This window comes from Trichechus manatus, unplaced genomic scaffold, assembly GCF_000243295.1.
Source record: "Trichechus manatus latirostris isolate Lorelei unplaced genomic scaffold, TriManLat1.0 scaffold00002, whole genome shotgun sequence".
NCBI classification, from domain to species: Eukaryota; Metazoa; Chordata; class Mammalia; order Sirenia; family Trichechidae; genus Trichechus; species Trichechus manatus.
The window spans coordinates 34676612-34688854 of NW_004443938.1; positions in this window are offsets into that span (position 1 = coordinate 34676612).

Genomic DNA, 12243 nt, shown 5'->3' on the forward strand with positions numbered 1-12243 from the left:
GGCTAGCCAACTGGAAGAGATCTATATTTGTGCCCATTCCAAAGAAAGGTGATCCAGTGGAATACGGAAATTATCAAATAATATCATTAATATTAACACAGAAGTAAAATTCTGCTGCAGATAATTAAAAAATTGTTGCAGCGGTTTATCAACAGGGAACTGCCAGAAATTCAAGCCAGATCCAGAAGAGGACGTGGAATGAGGAATATCACTGCTGCTGTCAGATGGATCTTGGCTGAAAACAGAGAATACCAAAAAGATGTTTACCTGTCTTTTATTGACTATGCAAGGCATTTGACTATGTGGATCATAACAAATTATGGATTACATTGCGCAGAATGGGAATACTAGAATACTTAATTATGCTTATGCAGAACTTGTACATAGACCAAGAGGCAGTCGTTCCAACAGTGCAAGGGGATACTGAGTAGTTTAAAATCAGGAAAGGTGTGCATCAGGGTTGTATCCTTTCACCATACTTATTCAACCTGTATGCTGAGCAAATAATGTGATAAACTGGACTACATGAAGAAGAATGCTGCATCAGGTTTGGAGGAAGACTCATTAACAACCTGCAACATGCAGATGACACAACTTTACTTGCTGAAAGCAAAGGGGACTTGAAGCATTTTCTGATGAATATCAAAGACCACATCCTTCAGTATGGAGTACACCTCGACATCAAGAAGACAGAAATCCTCACAACTGGACCAATAAGCAACATCATGGTAAACGGAGAAAGTATTGAAGTTGTCAAGGATTTCATGTTACTTAGATGCACAATCAACGCCCATGAAAGCAGCAGTCAAGAAATCAAATGACATATTGCATTAGGCAAATCTGCTGTAAAAGACCTCTTTAAAATGTCTTTTAAAGATGTCACTTTGAGGACAAAGGTGCGCCTGACCTAAGCTATGGTATTTTCTGTCACCTTATATGCACACAAAAGCTGGACAATGAATAAGGAAGACAGAAGAAGAGTTGATGCCTTTGCATTGTTGAAGAATATTGACCATACCGTGGACTGCCAAAAGAACAAACATATCTGTCTTGGAAGAAGTACAGCCAGAACGCTCCTTAGAAGAGAGGATGGGATGACTTCATCTCACATACTTTGGACATGTTATCAAAAGGGGTCAGTACCTGGAGAAGGACATCATGCTTGGTAAAGTAGAGGATCAGAGAAAAAGAGGAAGACCCTCAATGAGAGGAATTGACACAGTGGCTGCAATAATGGGCTCAAACATAGCAACTATTGTTGAGGATGACTCATGACCTGGCAGTGTTTTGTTTTGTTTTACATAGGGTTGCTATGAATCAGAATTGACCCCCTGGCACCCGACAACCGTAACAACATATACCCTCGTTACCTGAATTAGATTTTGATATTTTCTCAGACATCTGTGTAATTTTATTTTGTAGAGGGAATCTTTTCTGGAAATGGCTGAGCATATATACTTACACATTAATTCTTAATTTATAAATTCTTAAGTGACATAATTTGACCTGATACCAAATTCTAACTATACCTTGCTGTAATTTTCTATGTGCTAAATAACCAGTGTTACACTGTGTGATAAATAAAGGGTTGACACCATTAACTTTTTTTTTTCATATTTTAAAATGTAACCTACTTTTACCTCAGCATTTTCTTAACTATATCAATAATGTGTATTTAATATAGCAACTGGTACTTTCCTTCCTTGTTCATTTTTTTTCTAAAAAATTATCAGTAAATCAAACTTCAGAAAATGCCTAGAACATTTTGAGCGTGCATACATGTGTCTGTGTGTGTGTAGGTGGGGCGAATTGGAAATTTTCTGTTTATTTATTTTGAGCTATTTTAAACAACTGACATTACTTACGAGGTAAGGTAGCTACACCTGTGCTATTTTTCTAGTAATTTCTGTTAGTTTGTCAGAATTTTACACTTTTCTTTGAGCTATTCATTGTCTTACATCATTTTGGGAAGAAACGTGTGTCTGACAACTAGGCAAAATGACACCGTGCAGTTACTTGAGAATTCTGTCTTTACAAAGGTGAGACTTGGGCTCTCAGTTCTTTTCCTCACAATTCTGGTGTGAGTGAAATAGCTCAGTGATGACAACGATCAGCATAAATCACATCCCTATTTTTTTCATTTCTCTGACGCCAGCTGTCCATGCAGCATTTCTCTCTCTGACCCTAGCCACCTGGAGCTAGGTCAGATTTCAAAAGTTAAAAGGACACTGTCCCGGCTACCACATAGGTAGATGCCAGCTTCAAGTTTGGGGGTACCCCAGAAGCTCCCCTCACTTCTGACCCACTCACTACAGATTTAGAGGTTTCCCTTTACCTCTTCAGGATGCCAACCTGTTAAGGCGTCTTCATCCCTTTTACCTCTGACCTGCTGGCTCCACTGTTTCCTCAGGTTTGAAAATGTGCTGAACGACTCACAGAACTCATGGAGAGTGCTATACTTACAGTTATAGCTTTGTCATAAAGGATGCTATTCAGGATCAGCATAAAGAAGAGTCACATAGGATGAGGTCTGGGAGGGTTCCATGTCCTAAGGGATGTGCTACCTCCCATGTGCAGCGATGTCTTTCATCAACCAGGAAGCCCATGGAGCTTCATCAGTGTCCAGAGCTTTTATTGGGAGTCTCATTATGTAATGAAAATTTCAGGCCCTCTCCCCTGAAGGTTGGCTGATATCATGAGGTGATCTTTCTGGCTTGACCAGTCCCTCTTCCATGAGGTAAGTTGATATCATAAGGTGATCATGAGGTATTATATGATGTTATATTATATTAATGGCCTAGCCAGGCCCCAACCCAGTCACCTCATTACCTCACCTAACCTGTTAATTTGGTGTGGTCTGAAGTCCTTATTGATGACCCTTAAGTTCCAAGGTTTTTTTTTTTTTTTTTTTTTTTTTTTCCATTTTTTCATTTTTGAGATTATCTCCAGGAACTGAGGACAAAGACCAAATTCTTTGGGTTAAAGTTTAATGTAAACCCCACAATCTCCCATCTGAAATATTTCCCTAACAGAAATCTTAACTCTCCATTCCACCTCCCTCATCCCTTCCCTATAGATGTCATGTGGAATTTTAGTCACCTACTCCTTGCCCTGGAAACCCTGGTGGCGTAGTGGTTAAGAGCTACAGCTGCTAACCAAAAGGCTGGCAGTTCAAATCCACCAGGCGCTCCTTGGAAACCCTATGGGGCAGTTGTACTGTGTCCTACAGGGTTGCTATGAGTTGGAATCCACTCGACAGCAACGGGTTTGGTTTTCGATTTACTCCTTGCCCTAGCCAGTAATGCCAGTTTGTCCACCACCGCATTTACTTCACAGCCTATTAGGTCAACTGCTGCCTCTTTACGACTTCAGATGAAAATAACCTACTAGTTATTGAGTTAGTATTTTCTCATTTAATTTTCGTAACAACTCTAAGAAATAAAGTCCATGATATCTTTGGTGTACAGGAATTTAAGCATAGAAATGAGAACAGGGGTGGGGACAGCTATGAGGCTCTGTGGTGCCTTGCTCACTTGGGTGCATTTTGAGGCAGCATTGTCATAGTCCTCCCTTAAACACATCCCACTGTGTTTAAGGGAGATGACAGAGTGGCTGGACTGGTGAGGAGAGTGATTAGGAACAGGACTTTCTATAACTAATGCCTTCAACCCACTCTAGTCAGCCATCCGTGGAAAGGGGCTGGTGTTTATTTTGTAGAAATACTTTATCCTTCTTTGAAGTTCTTTTTGATGTCCTGTCTTGAAGTGGCATATTATGGAAAGAAAAGTTCTCTTCATTAAACATACCTATTTTTTACCCTGGGAAACAAATGTTTCAACCAAAAATTTCTGTCTTTAAGTATTCTTTAGGCCTTTTTGATTTCTAAATTTCTTCTTAGCAAATGAGTGTATTACTTTAAGATTCTGACATATGTAATTGTACGGGGGCAACTGAAGTAGTCATCGTGAAATTAGATTTCCTTTCTCTAAATGACCCTTTTACTTGGAGATCTTAATGATTTTCTGGAGACAGTTAGCAGTGTATATGACTGTAACAATTGTTGAGCAGAAGAGAAAAACATATAAAGGTAAAACCTCTTTATATTCTGCTTATGTTTTCATGTGTTCCAGAAGGCTTATATTTGTTAACATTTTTTTCTTAAGGAATTTAAGAAAACACCTTTTAGCAATGAATGAAATTTTAAGAGACACAGTATGTGGAAGCAACACAGAAGGCCATGACTTTAAGCAAATTTGCACACTCAGAATGGAAAGTTAGAGATCAATTTTTAGGCATATCCTTCCGTGAAATGTTTCTTTAATTACCCAAGCAAAGTTGTAGGAAAAGGATCTGGTGAATTGGTATATGAGAGTGCCAAATCCATGATCCCTTTAGTTGTAGAGTGAATGGAAAAGTTTTTAATATTAAATATTTTATAAAAATGATTTTTAGAATTTGGATAATATAATACCATTTATATAACTTTAACACACAAAACAGCACTGTACCTTGTTAATGAACATACAGGTATGGAGAAAAAGTGTGAGAAATATGTTTGGGAATGATATGCGTGAAAGTTAGAACAATGGTTACCACTGGGGGGCTGGGGAAATGGAGGGAAATTTATAACATTTTAGTTTTTAAAAAACTGAATAAATATGGCAAAATGTTAGCTATTAAATCTATGTTGATTTCTCTACTTTATTTTAAAATATTTCAGGATTCAAATGAACAATTAGATGATTAGAAATTCATAGTGTATGTATAGCATCTAAATTATGGAAAAATAGAAAAGCTAAAATATAAAAATTAAATAGCCTGTTATACTATTTCTTGCTTGTAATAGCCACTGATAATATTTTTCTGTGTTTCACTCTAGTCTATTCTTTATTCATTTGGCATTATATCTATACGTCTTTAGTGGTATAATGTTTGTGCATTTTCAGTAAAATTTTGAGTACAGATTTCAACCCTGCATATTTACTTGAAATTGTAGTGTAACGGTGTTGAAACTACTGATTTTCAAACTTTCATGTACCTAAGACTCATCTTAGAAGCTTGTTTAAATGTGGATTCCCAAGTTCCTCTCTAGAGGTTGTAGTGAGTTTGAGAGAATTTGAGGCTGATCCAGAAAAGAGGTATGACCACAAGATAGTAGCATTGCACAACATGCTGTTTATTGGGGCCCATGAACTTGGGGTGGGCGTGGAGGGAGATGTGGTCCACCACAGCAGGAGGTCTGCAAGAGGCAAGCAGATCAAGGAGCCACCAGAAGGGGAAGAGGAATGAACAACACAGAAAGAGATAGGTGGAGGGGGCAGCTTATAGTGCACCTTAAGTGAGGTCCCCCTGCAGCAAAGCAGGGAGTCTCTGGATCAGAGAGCTCTGAAGGCAACAGCACCTTGTTGTCGTTGTTTGCCATCGAGTCAGTTACAGCTCATAACTACCCTACAGGACAGAGTAGAACTGCCGCATAGGGTTTCCTAGGCTGTAATCTTTACAGCAGTAGATCACCAGGTGTTTTCTTCTACGGAACTGCTGGGTAGGTTCGAACTGCTGACCTTTCCTTAGCAGTTAAGAAACCATTGTGCCACCAGGGCTTCTTAGCAGTACCTTCCAAAAAAACCAAACCTGTTGCCATCGAGTCCATTCTGACTCAGCGACCCTATCTTTATGAAAGCAAACTGTCACATCTTTCACCTGTGGAGTGGCTAGTGGGTTCAAACTGCTGACCTTTCAGTTAGCAGCCTAGTGCTTAACCAGTACACCACCAGGGCTTCTTCTGTAGAGATTACAGCCTTGGAAACCCTATGGGGCAGTTCTGCTCTCTCTTGTAGGGTCGCCATGAGTCAGAATTGACTTGACGGTAATGGATTAGGTTTTGGCTTAATCTTTACAGAAACAGACTGCCACGTCTTTCTCCCACAGAGCCGCTGGTGGGTTCAAACCACTGACCTTTTGGTTAGCAGCCGAGCATGTGACCACTGTGACACCAGGGCTCCTTATAGCACCTTAAAAAAAAAAAAAAATCCCGTTGCCATCAACTTGATTCTGACTCATAGTGGCCTTATAGGACAAAGTAGAACTGCCCCATAGGGTTTCCACGGAGCAGCTGGTGGATTCGAACTGCCCACCTTTTGGTTAGCAGCCAAGCTCTTAACCATTGCTCCACCAGGGCTCCAGTAGCACATTAGGGTCCTTAAAATTACAGGATTTTATCTATGGCTAGCAGCCCTGGCAGCACAATGATTAAGTGCTTGGCTGCTAGCCAAAAGGATGGTGGTTCAAACCCACCCAGTGGCTCCATGGGAGAAAGACCTGTCGATCTGCTTCTATAAAGATTACAGCCTAGAAATCCCCACGGGGCAGTTCTACTCTGTTCCATGGGGCCACCATGAGTTGGAATTGACTTGACGGCACCTAACAGTAATATGACTTGCAGATGTTGGGTGCAGTTTCATGGGGTGTATAAAACAGGCAGGCTGTAAGTGGCTAAAAATTTGCATATCTGGGCTAATTTTAAAACAGTTGGATGTGTACAAATTTGAGCTTGGCGCTGGTGGGCTTTTTTGGGCTAACCGGTCTCAGCTTGCTATTAAGAAGTAAACAGCCTAGGGCTAATGCACAGAGGTCCATTTTTAATCATCAGGAGTGTACTGAATAGGATCCAGGAGTACTAAATAAGATCCAGGAGTATGATTTCTTAGCAAGCCCTCCTGGTCCCCTAACTCCCACAGACCAATCCAAGGTGATTCTGATACAGGTGTCCTAAGGAACACATTTTGGGAGACACTGGTTTGAACTTTCAGGGTTGGTGTGATCCACACAACTCTCAGGGCCATCTGTCCACCTTTTTCTAATCCAGGAGTTGGCCAGCTATAGCACATGGGCTGAATATAGTCTGCTGCCTGCTCTTGTAAATAAAGGTTTATTGGAACCCAGCCACTCATTTGTTTATGTATTGTCTGTGGCTGCTTTTGTGCTTCAGCAGCAGAGTTGAGTCATTGCAACAGAGGCTACAGAGCTGGTGAAGCCTAAAATATTTACTATCTGGCCCATTACTGAAAAGTTTGCTGACCCCTGTGTCTAATCCTACATTTTGTGAGAGAGAATATCAAAGAAAGTCCAGTAAAGAAACTAGAGTACGTTTATCAAGAGAGAGTTGAGCAGGATGATGAGGAACATATACTTAATCAGTTCAGTAACAAACATTGCTTTAATGTGCACTGTGTGCCAGGTAGAGTCCCTGGGTGGTACAAAACAGTTAATGTGCTTGGCTGCTAACCAAAAGGTTTGTGGTTAATGTCTACCCAGAGGTGCCTCAGAAGAAAGGCCTAGCAATCTACTTCCCAAAAGCCAGCCATTGGAACGCTGTGGAGCACACTGACACACATGGGCTGTCATGTGTTGGGGTCAACGGGACAGCAACTGGGAACTGGAGGATATGCCAGGTACCATGCATACAGTGACAGAAGAATTAGTTCTCTCTCTCCTGGGCAGTTTCCAGCCTTGATTGGGAAATGCATGATTTCAAATGCAATAGAATAAGTGCAGCATCTCTCAGCATGGGGTGCTCTGGGAACCCATAGTAGGGGTACTTAACACAGTCTAATTCCTGAGGTCAAGGATGGTGTCTTAGAATTCTTCAGCCTTAAGTAACTTGCCCAGCAGGTGCTTATGCTAGATGAGATTCAGAAATATCTACTCTCTACTCTTTGTACAATGGATGAGTAGAATGTGTTTGCATGTTCCACTGGTGTTGGGCCTGGTCATATGACTTGCTTTGGCCAATGGAAGGTTAGCGGTCTTGATGAGGCGTGTACAGTTGAGTTTGTGTTCCTGGTGCCATTGCCATGAGAAAGATAAGCCTGGGTTTGCATGCTGATCCCAGGAAGGGGTTGACAAGATTCTGGAGCTAGGGTGACCAACCATCCTGGTGAGCCTAGGACTGCCCCATTTTAAAGGTGAAGTTTCATGTCCAGAGAACGCCTTAGTCCCGGGCACACCGAGACGGTTGGTCAGCTAATTTGGAGAAGAGCTACCGTCAGCCAAGTCAGGATTAGATTAACTGACCTTCAGACATTGTATGTTCATATCTTGTATTTAGGTTCGAGGAGATAGAATTCTCTGAAATAATTGGAGATTGTTTATTGTATCCCATCTACATAATCTCAATAATTTAAAAACTGCTCTTCAAATTCATGCTATTTTAGTTTGAAAAAAAGTAACTCTTTTCCAATCTTTAAGTTTTTTTTTTCTTATTATGAAAACAGTGCATGCTTATATGACAGTATAAAAAATTCAGGATATGAGAGCATAAGGTCACACTGTAAGCCACCAATCCATTGTTAACTACTCAGAACACTTAGTATATATATATTTCCAGATCCTTATTAATTTTTTTCTATGAAATATTTCTATAAATTGCCGATTTGGGGAATTTAGGTTGCTTCAACTAATCCTCTATAAGGTCAAGTTTTCCCAGCTGTGCTTTTATAAATAACAGAATAATTGGCTGGAAATGAATTAGAAATTTGGAAAGTAAAATATTGCAAAAAAAAAAAAAAACTCAGAAGAATTCTTACAAAATAAACAGAAATGTTTAAAGATATACTGGGTCTGCAAACTCCTTTTGTAGTCCCCCTGTATTAGTTTACTATGGCTGCTGTAAAAAGTTACCACCAACTTGGTGACTTAAAACAGCAGAAATTTATTCTCTCACAGTTCTGGAGGCTGGAAGTTTGAAATTAAGATGTTGGCAGGGCTGCACTCGTCCAGAGACTCTAGGGGAGATTCTGTTCCTTGCCTGTTCCAGCTTTTGGTGGCTGCTGGTATTCCTTGGTTTGTGGCTGCATAACTTTAATCTCTGCCTCTGGTGGTCACATTGCCTTTACCTCTTCTGTCTGAAATCTCCCCCTGCCTCTTCCTTATAAAAAACTCATGTGATAGAAACTAGTCTACAGAACTAACTGCCTACAGGAGCCGTGGCGTCATCTACCCTGAGACCAGAAGAACTAGATGGTGCCCGCTAACACTATCAACCGTTCTGATCAGGGCCATAATAAATGGATCCTGATAGACTGAGAGAAAAGCACAGAAGAGAACTCAGATTCTTAAAAAGTCCTGACTTACTGGACCATTCGAGACTGTTGCCCTGAGATACTGTTTAAACCTTGAACTGAAACTATCCCCTGAGGTTACCTTTTATCGAAATAACAGATTGGCACACAAAATAAAGAATATTATCCGTGAGTACAGTGCTCCATTAAAAAAAAATCTATATGAGACCAAAAGGTCAACAATTACTCTGAAGCAAAGATGAGAAGATAAAATAAAGAGGCAGAGAAATTTAAGTACTGGAAACAAAACAACCAGAACACAATTAAAGAGACTGTTGACACATTGTGAAAAATGTAACTAATGACACTGAACAATTTGTGTAGGAATTGTCAAACGGGAACCTAATTTGTTGTGCAAACTTTCAAAGAAAACACAGTAAGATGTTTAAAAACAAAAACATGGGATTGCATTTAGGGCTCGCCCAGATGTTGTTGTTGTTAGGTGCTGTTGAGTTGGTTCCAACTCATAGCAACCCCGTGTACAACAGAACTCAACGCTGGCTGGTCCTGCACCATCGTTACAATAATTGCTATGTTTGAGGCCATTGTTGCAGCCACTGTGTCAGTCTATCTCATTGAGGTCTTCCGTTTCCCTGACCCTCTATTTTACCAAGCATGATGTCCTTCTCCAGGGAGTGGCCCCTCCTGATAACTTGTCCAATGTATGTGAGATGAAGTCTCTCCATCCTCACTTCTAATGAGCATTCTGGCTGTGCTTCTTCCAAGACAGATTTGTTTGTTTTTCTGGCAGTCTATGGTGTAGTCAATATTCTTTGTCAACACCATAATTCAAAGGCATTTATTCTTCTTCAGTCTTCCTTATTCATTGTCCAACTTCCACATGCGTATGAGGCTATTGAAAATACTGTGGCTTGGGTCAGGTGCACCTTAGTTCTCACGGTGACATCTTTGCTCTTTAACACTTTATTAAAGTGGTCTTCTGCAGCAGATTTGCCCAGTCCAATACATCATTTGATTTCTTGACTGCTGCTTCCACGAGTGTTGATTGTGAACCCAAGAAAAATGAAATCCTTGACATCTTCAGTATTTTCTCTGTTTATCACGATGTTGCTTCTTGGTCCAGTTGTGAGGATTTTTGTTTTCTTTATGCTAAGGGTTAATCTGTACTGAAGACCGAAGTCTGATTTTCGTCAGTAAGTGCTTCAAGTCCTCTTCACTTACAGCAAGCAGGAGTGTGTCATCTGCATATCGCAGGTTGTTAATGAGTCTTCCTTCACCTGGATAAACCAGGATAATTTCCTCATCAAAAAATCCTTAATTTAATAACATCTGCCAAGACTTCTTTTCCATATTGACCAAATGATAATGTTTACAGGTTTCTTGCTTTCCTCATTACTAATAATAGGTTTCTCTCCTGGCCCCATTACTTAAAGTAAAAAAAAGTGATGATGGGCTATTTTTCTAGCAAATTGTTGGTTTTACCAAATTATCATGTTAGTCGAAATTCAGTGGTGTTCTCGGGCCAACTTGTACTGGCTTATGAGAGCCAATTCTTAAATTCTCAGGATTTTAGCAGACTGGTTGTTAAATTGTTAGTAGCTTGAAATTGGCCATGGTGGGAGTCTTTACGCCACGAAAATTGGTGAATACTACAAATCAAGATAATATTTCCACGCTTGTCTCCCACCCTGTAGAGCCTGTTTACCAGGACGCAAATGGTTGGCCAAGTCCCCTAACTACTAGAAAACTCAGCTTCAGAGTGTTTCTTATTCTGAAGAACTCTCTTAGACCTCCAGATGCTTGACTAAAGACATCTACTTATTTCTTTTATTTCTTTTTCTTTTGTTTTTTGCATTATGTTAAAAGCAGCTGTGTGTATATCTGTCTCCTACAATAAAATTTGAACTCCTCTAGTACACGGCCTCTATCTTTTGTGCTTTTGAATCAGCCTGCCTGGCTGATATCTGAGCAGGGGATCAATAAATGAACCAGTCCCTTTATTTGGGTCGTATCTCATCTCTGGAGATGACTCACAAACTGATGTGAAATAGCCTGGGGTTAGCTGCCTTAAGCCTAAATATGTCTATTTCCATTTCTGTCTCTCTCTCTCTCCTTTTGGAGCTGTACTTGAATTTGACTACAGGGTGCTACTGATTAAGAAATTTTTAGGTACTTTATACCCAACTCTTCTTACTCATATCATTACCAGTAAGATTTGTGTGGTTCACTGGAGTCACTGCTGATACCAGCAATTTAACAAGCATTTAGGGTCACTGTGAGTTGGAATCAGCTCAATGGTAATGGGTAGCATGTAGTGGTAAGGTACTATACCTGTTGCTGTCGAGTTGATTCTCACTTATAGAAATCCTGCAGGACAGAGTAGAACTGCCTCATACGGTTTCCAGGGCTGTAAATCTTTACGGAAACAGGCTGCCACATCTTTCTTCTGTGGACATTTTGGTTAGCGGCCCAGCGCTTTAACCACTGTGCCACCAGGGCTCCCTACCCCCAACCTGAATCAGACTGTGCATTTTAATAAGCTCTCCTGTGATTTGTGTGCATAATAAGGTTTGCGAAGAACTGCTTGAGTAGGTAGGAAAAAAAATAACTACCACTGTTCCGGGAGATGCCGTAGGAGAGGTGTCAAAACTACAAAAAAGAGCTTAATTTTGAAAAAAATTTGTTAATTTGGAATTAAATTTCAATCTTAGAATAAGTTCATCCTTGTTCTCTTATATCAGAAGAATCTCAAAGCCGATGCCCAGTTTTAGGGGACCTTCTCATCTGAATAAGAGGTCCCTTCATGGTGCAAACGGTTTGTGCTTGACCACTAACCTAAAGATTGGCTATTCTAACTCACCCAGCAGCTCTGTGGAAGAAAAGGCCTGGCAATCTGCTTTCATAAAGATTACAATCTAGAAAACCCTATGGAGCACAATTCTACTCTGACACACATGGGATTGCCGTGAGTTGGAATTGACTCCAAAGCAACAGATTCAGGTTTTTTTTTCACATCTGAATACTTTGAATAGGGACTTTTTCTTAGTAAAAGTTGGTGCAATACTGGCATTCCTGGTTGTAAACTGCTTACCAAGCCTCTGATAGTCCATGGTCTCTGTCAATGTCAGCGTTTATCCCCTTCGGTGTGCTTGGCCTCAGGGAT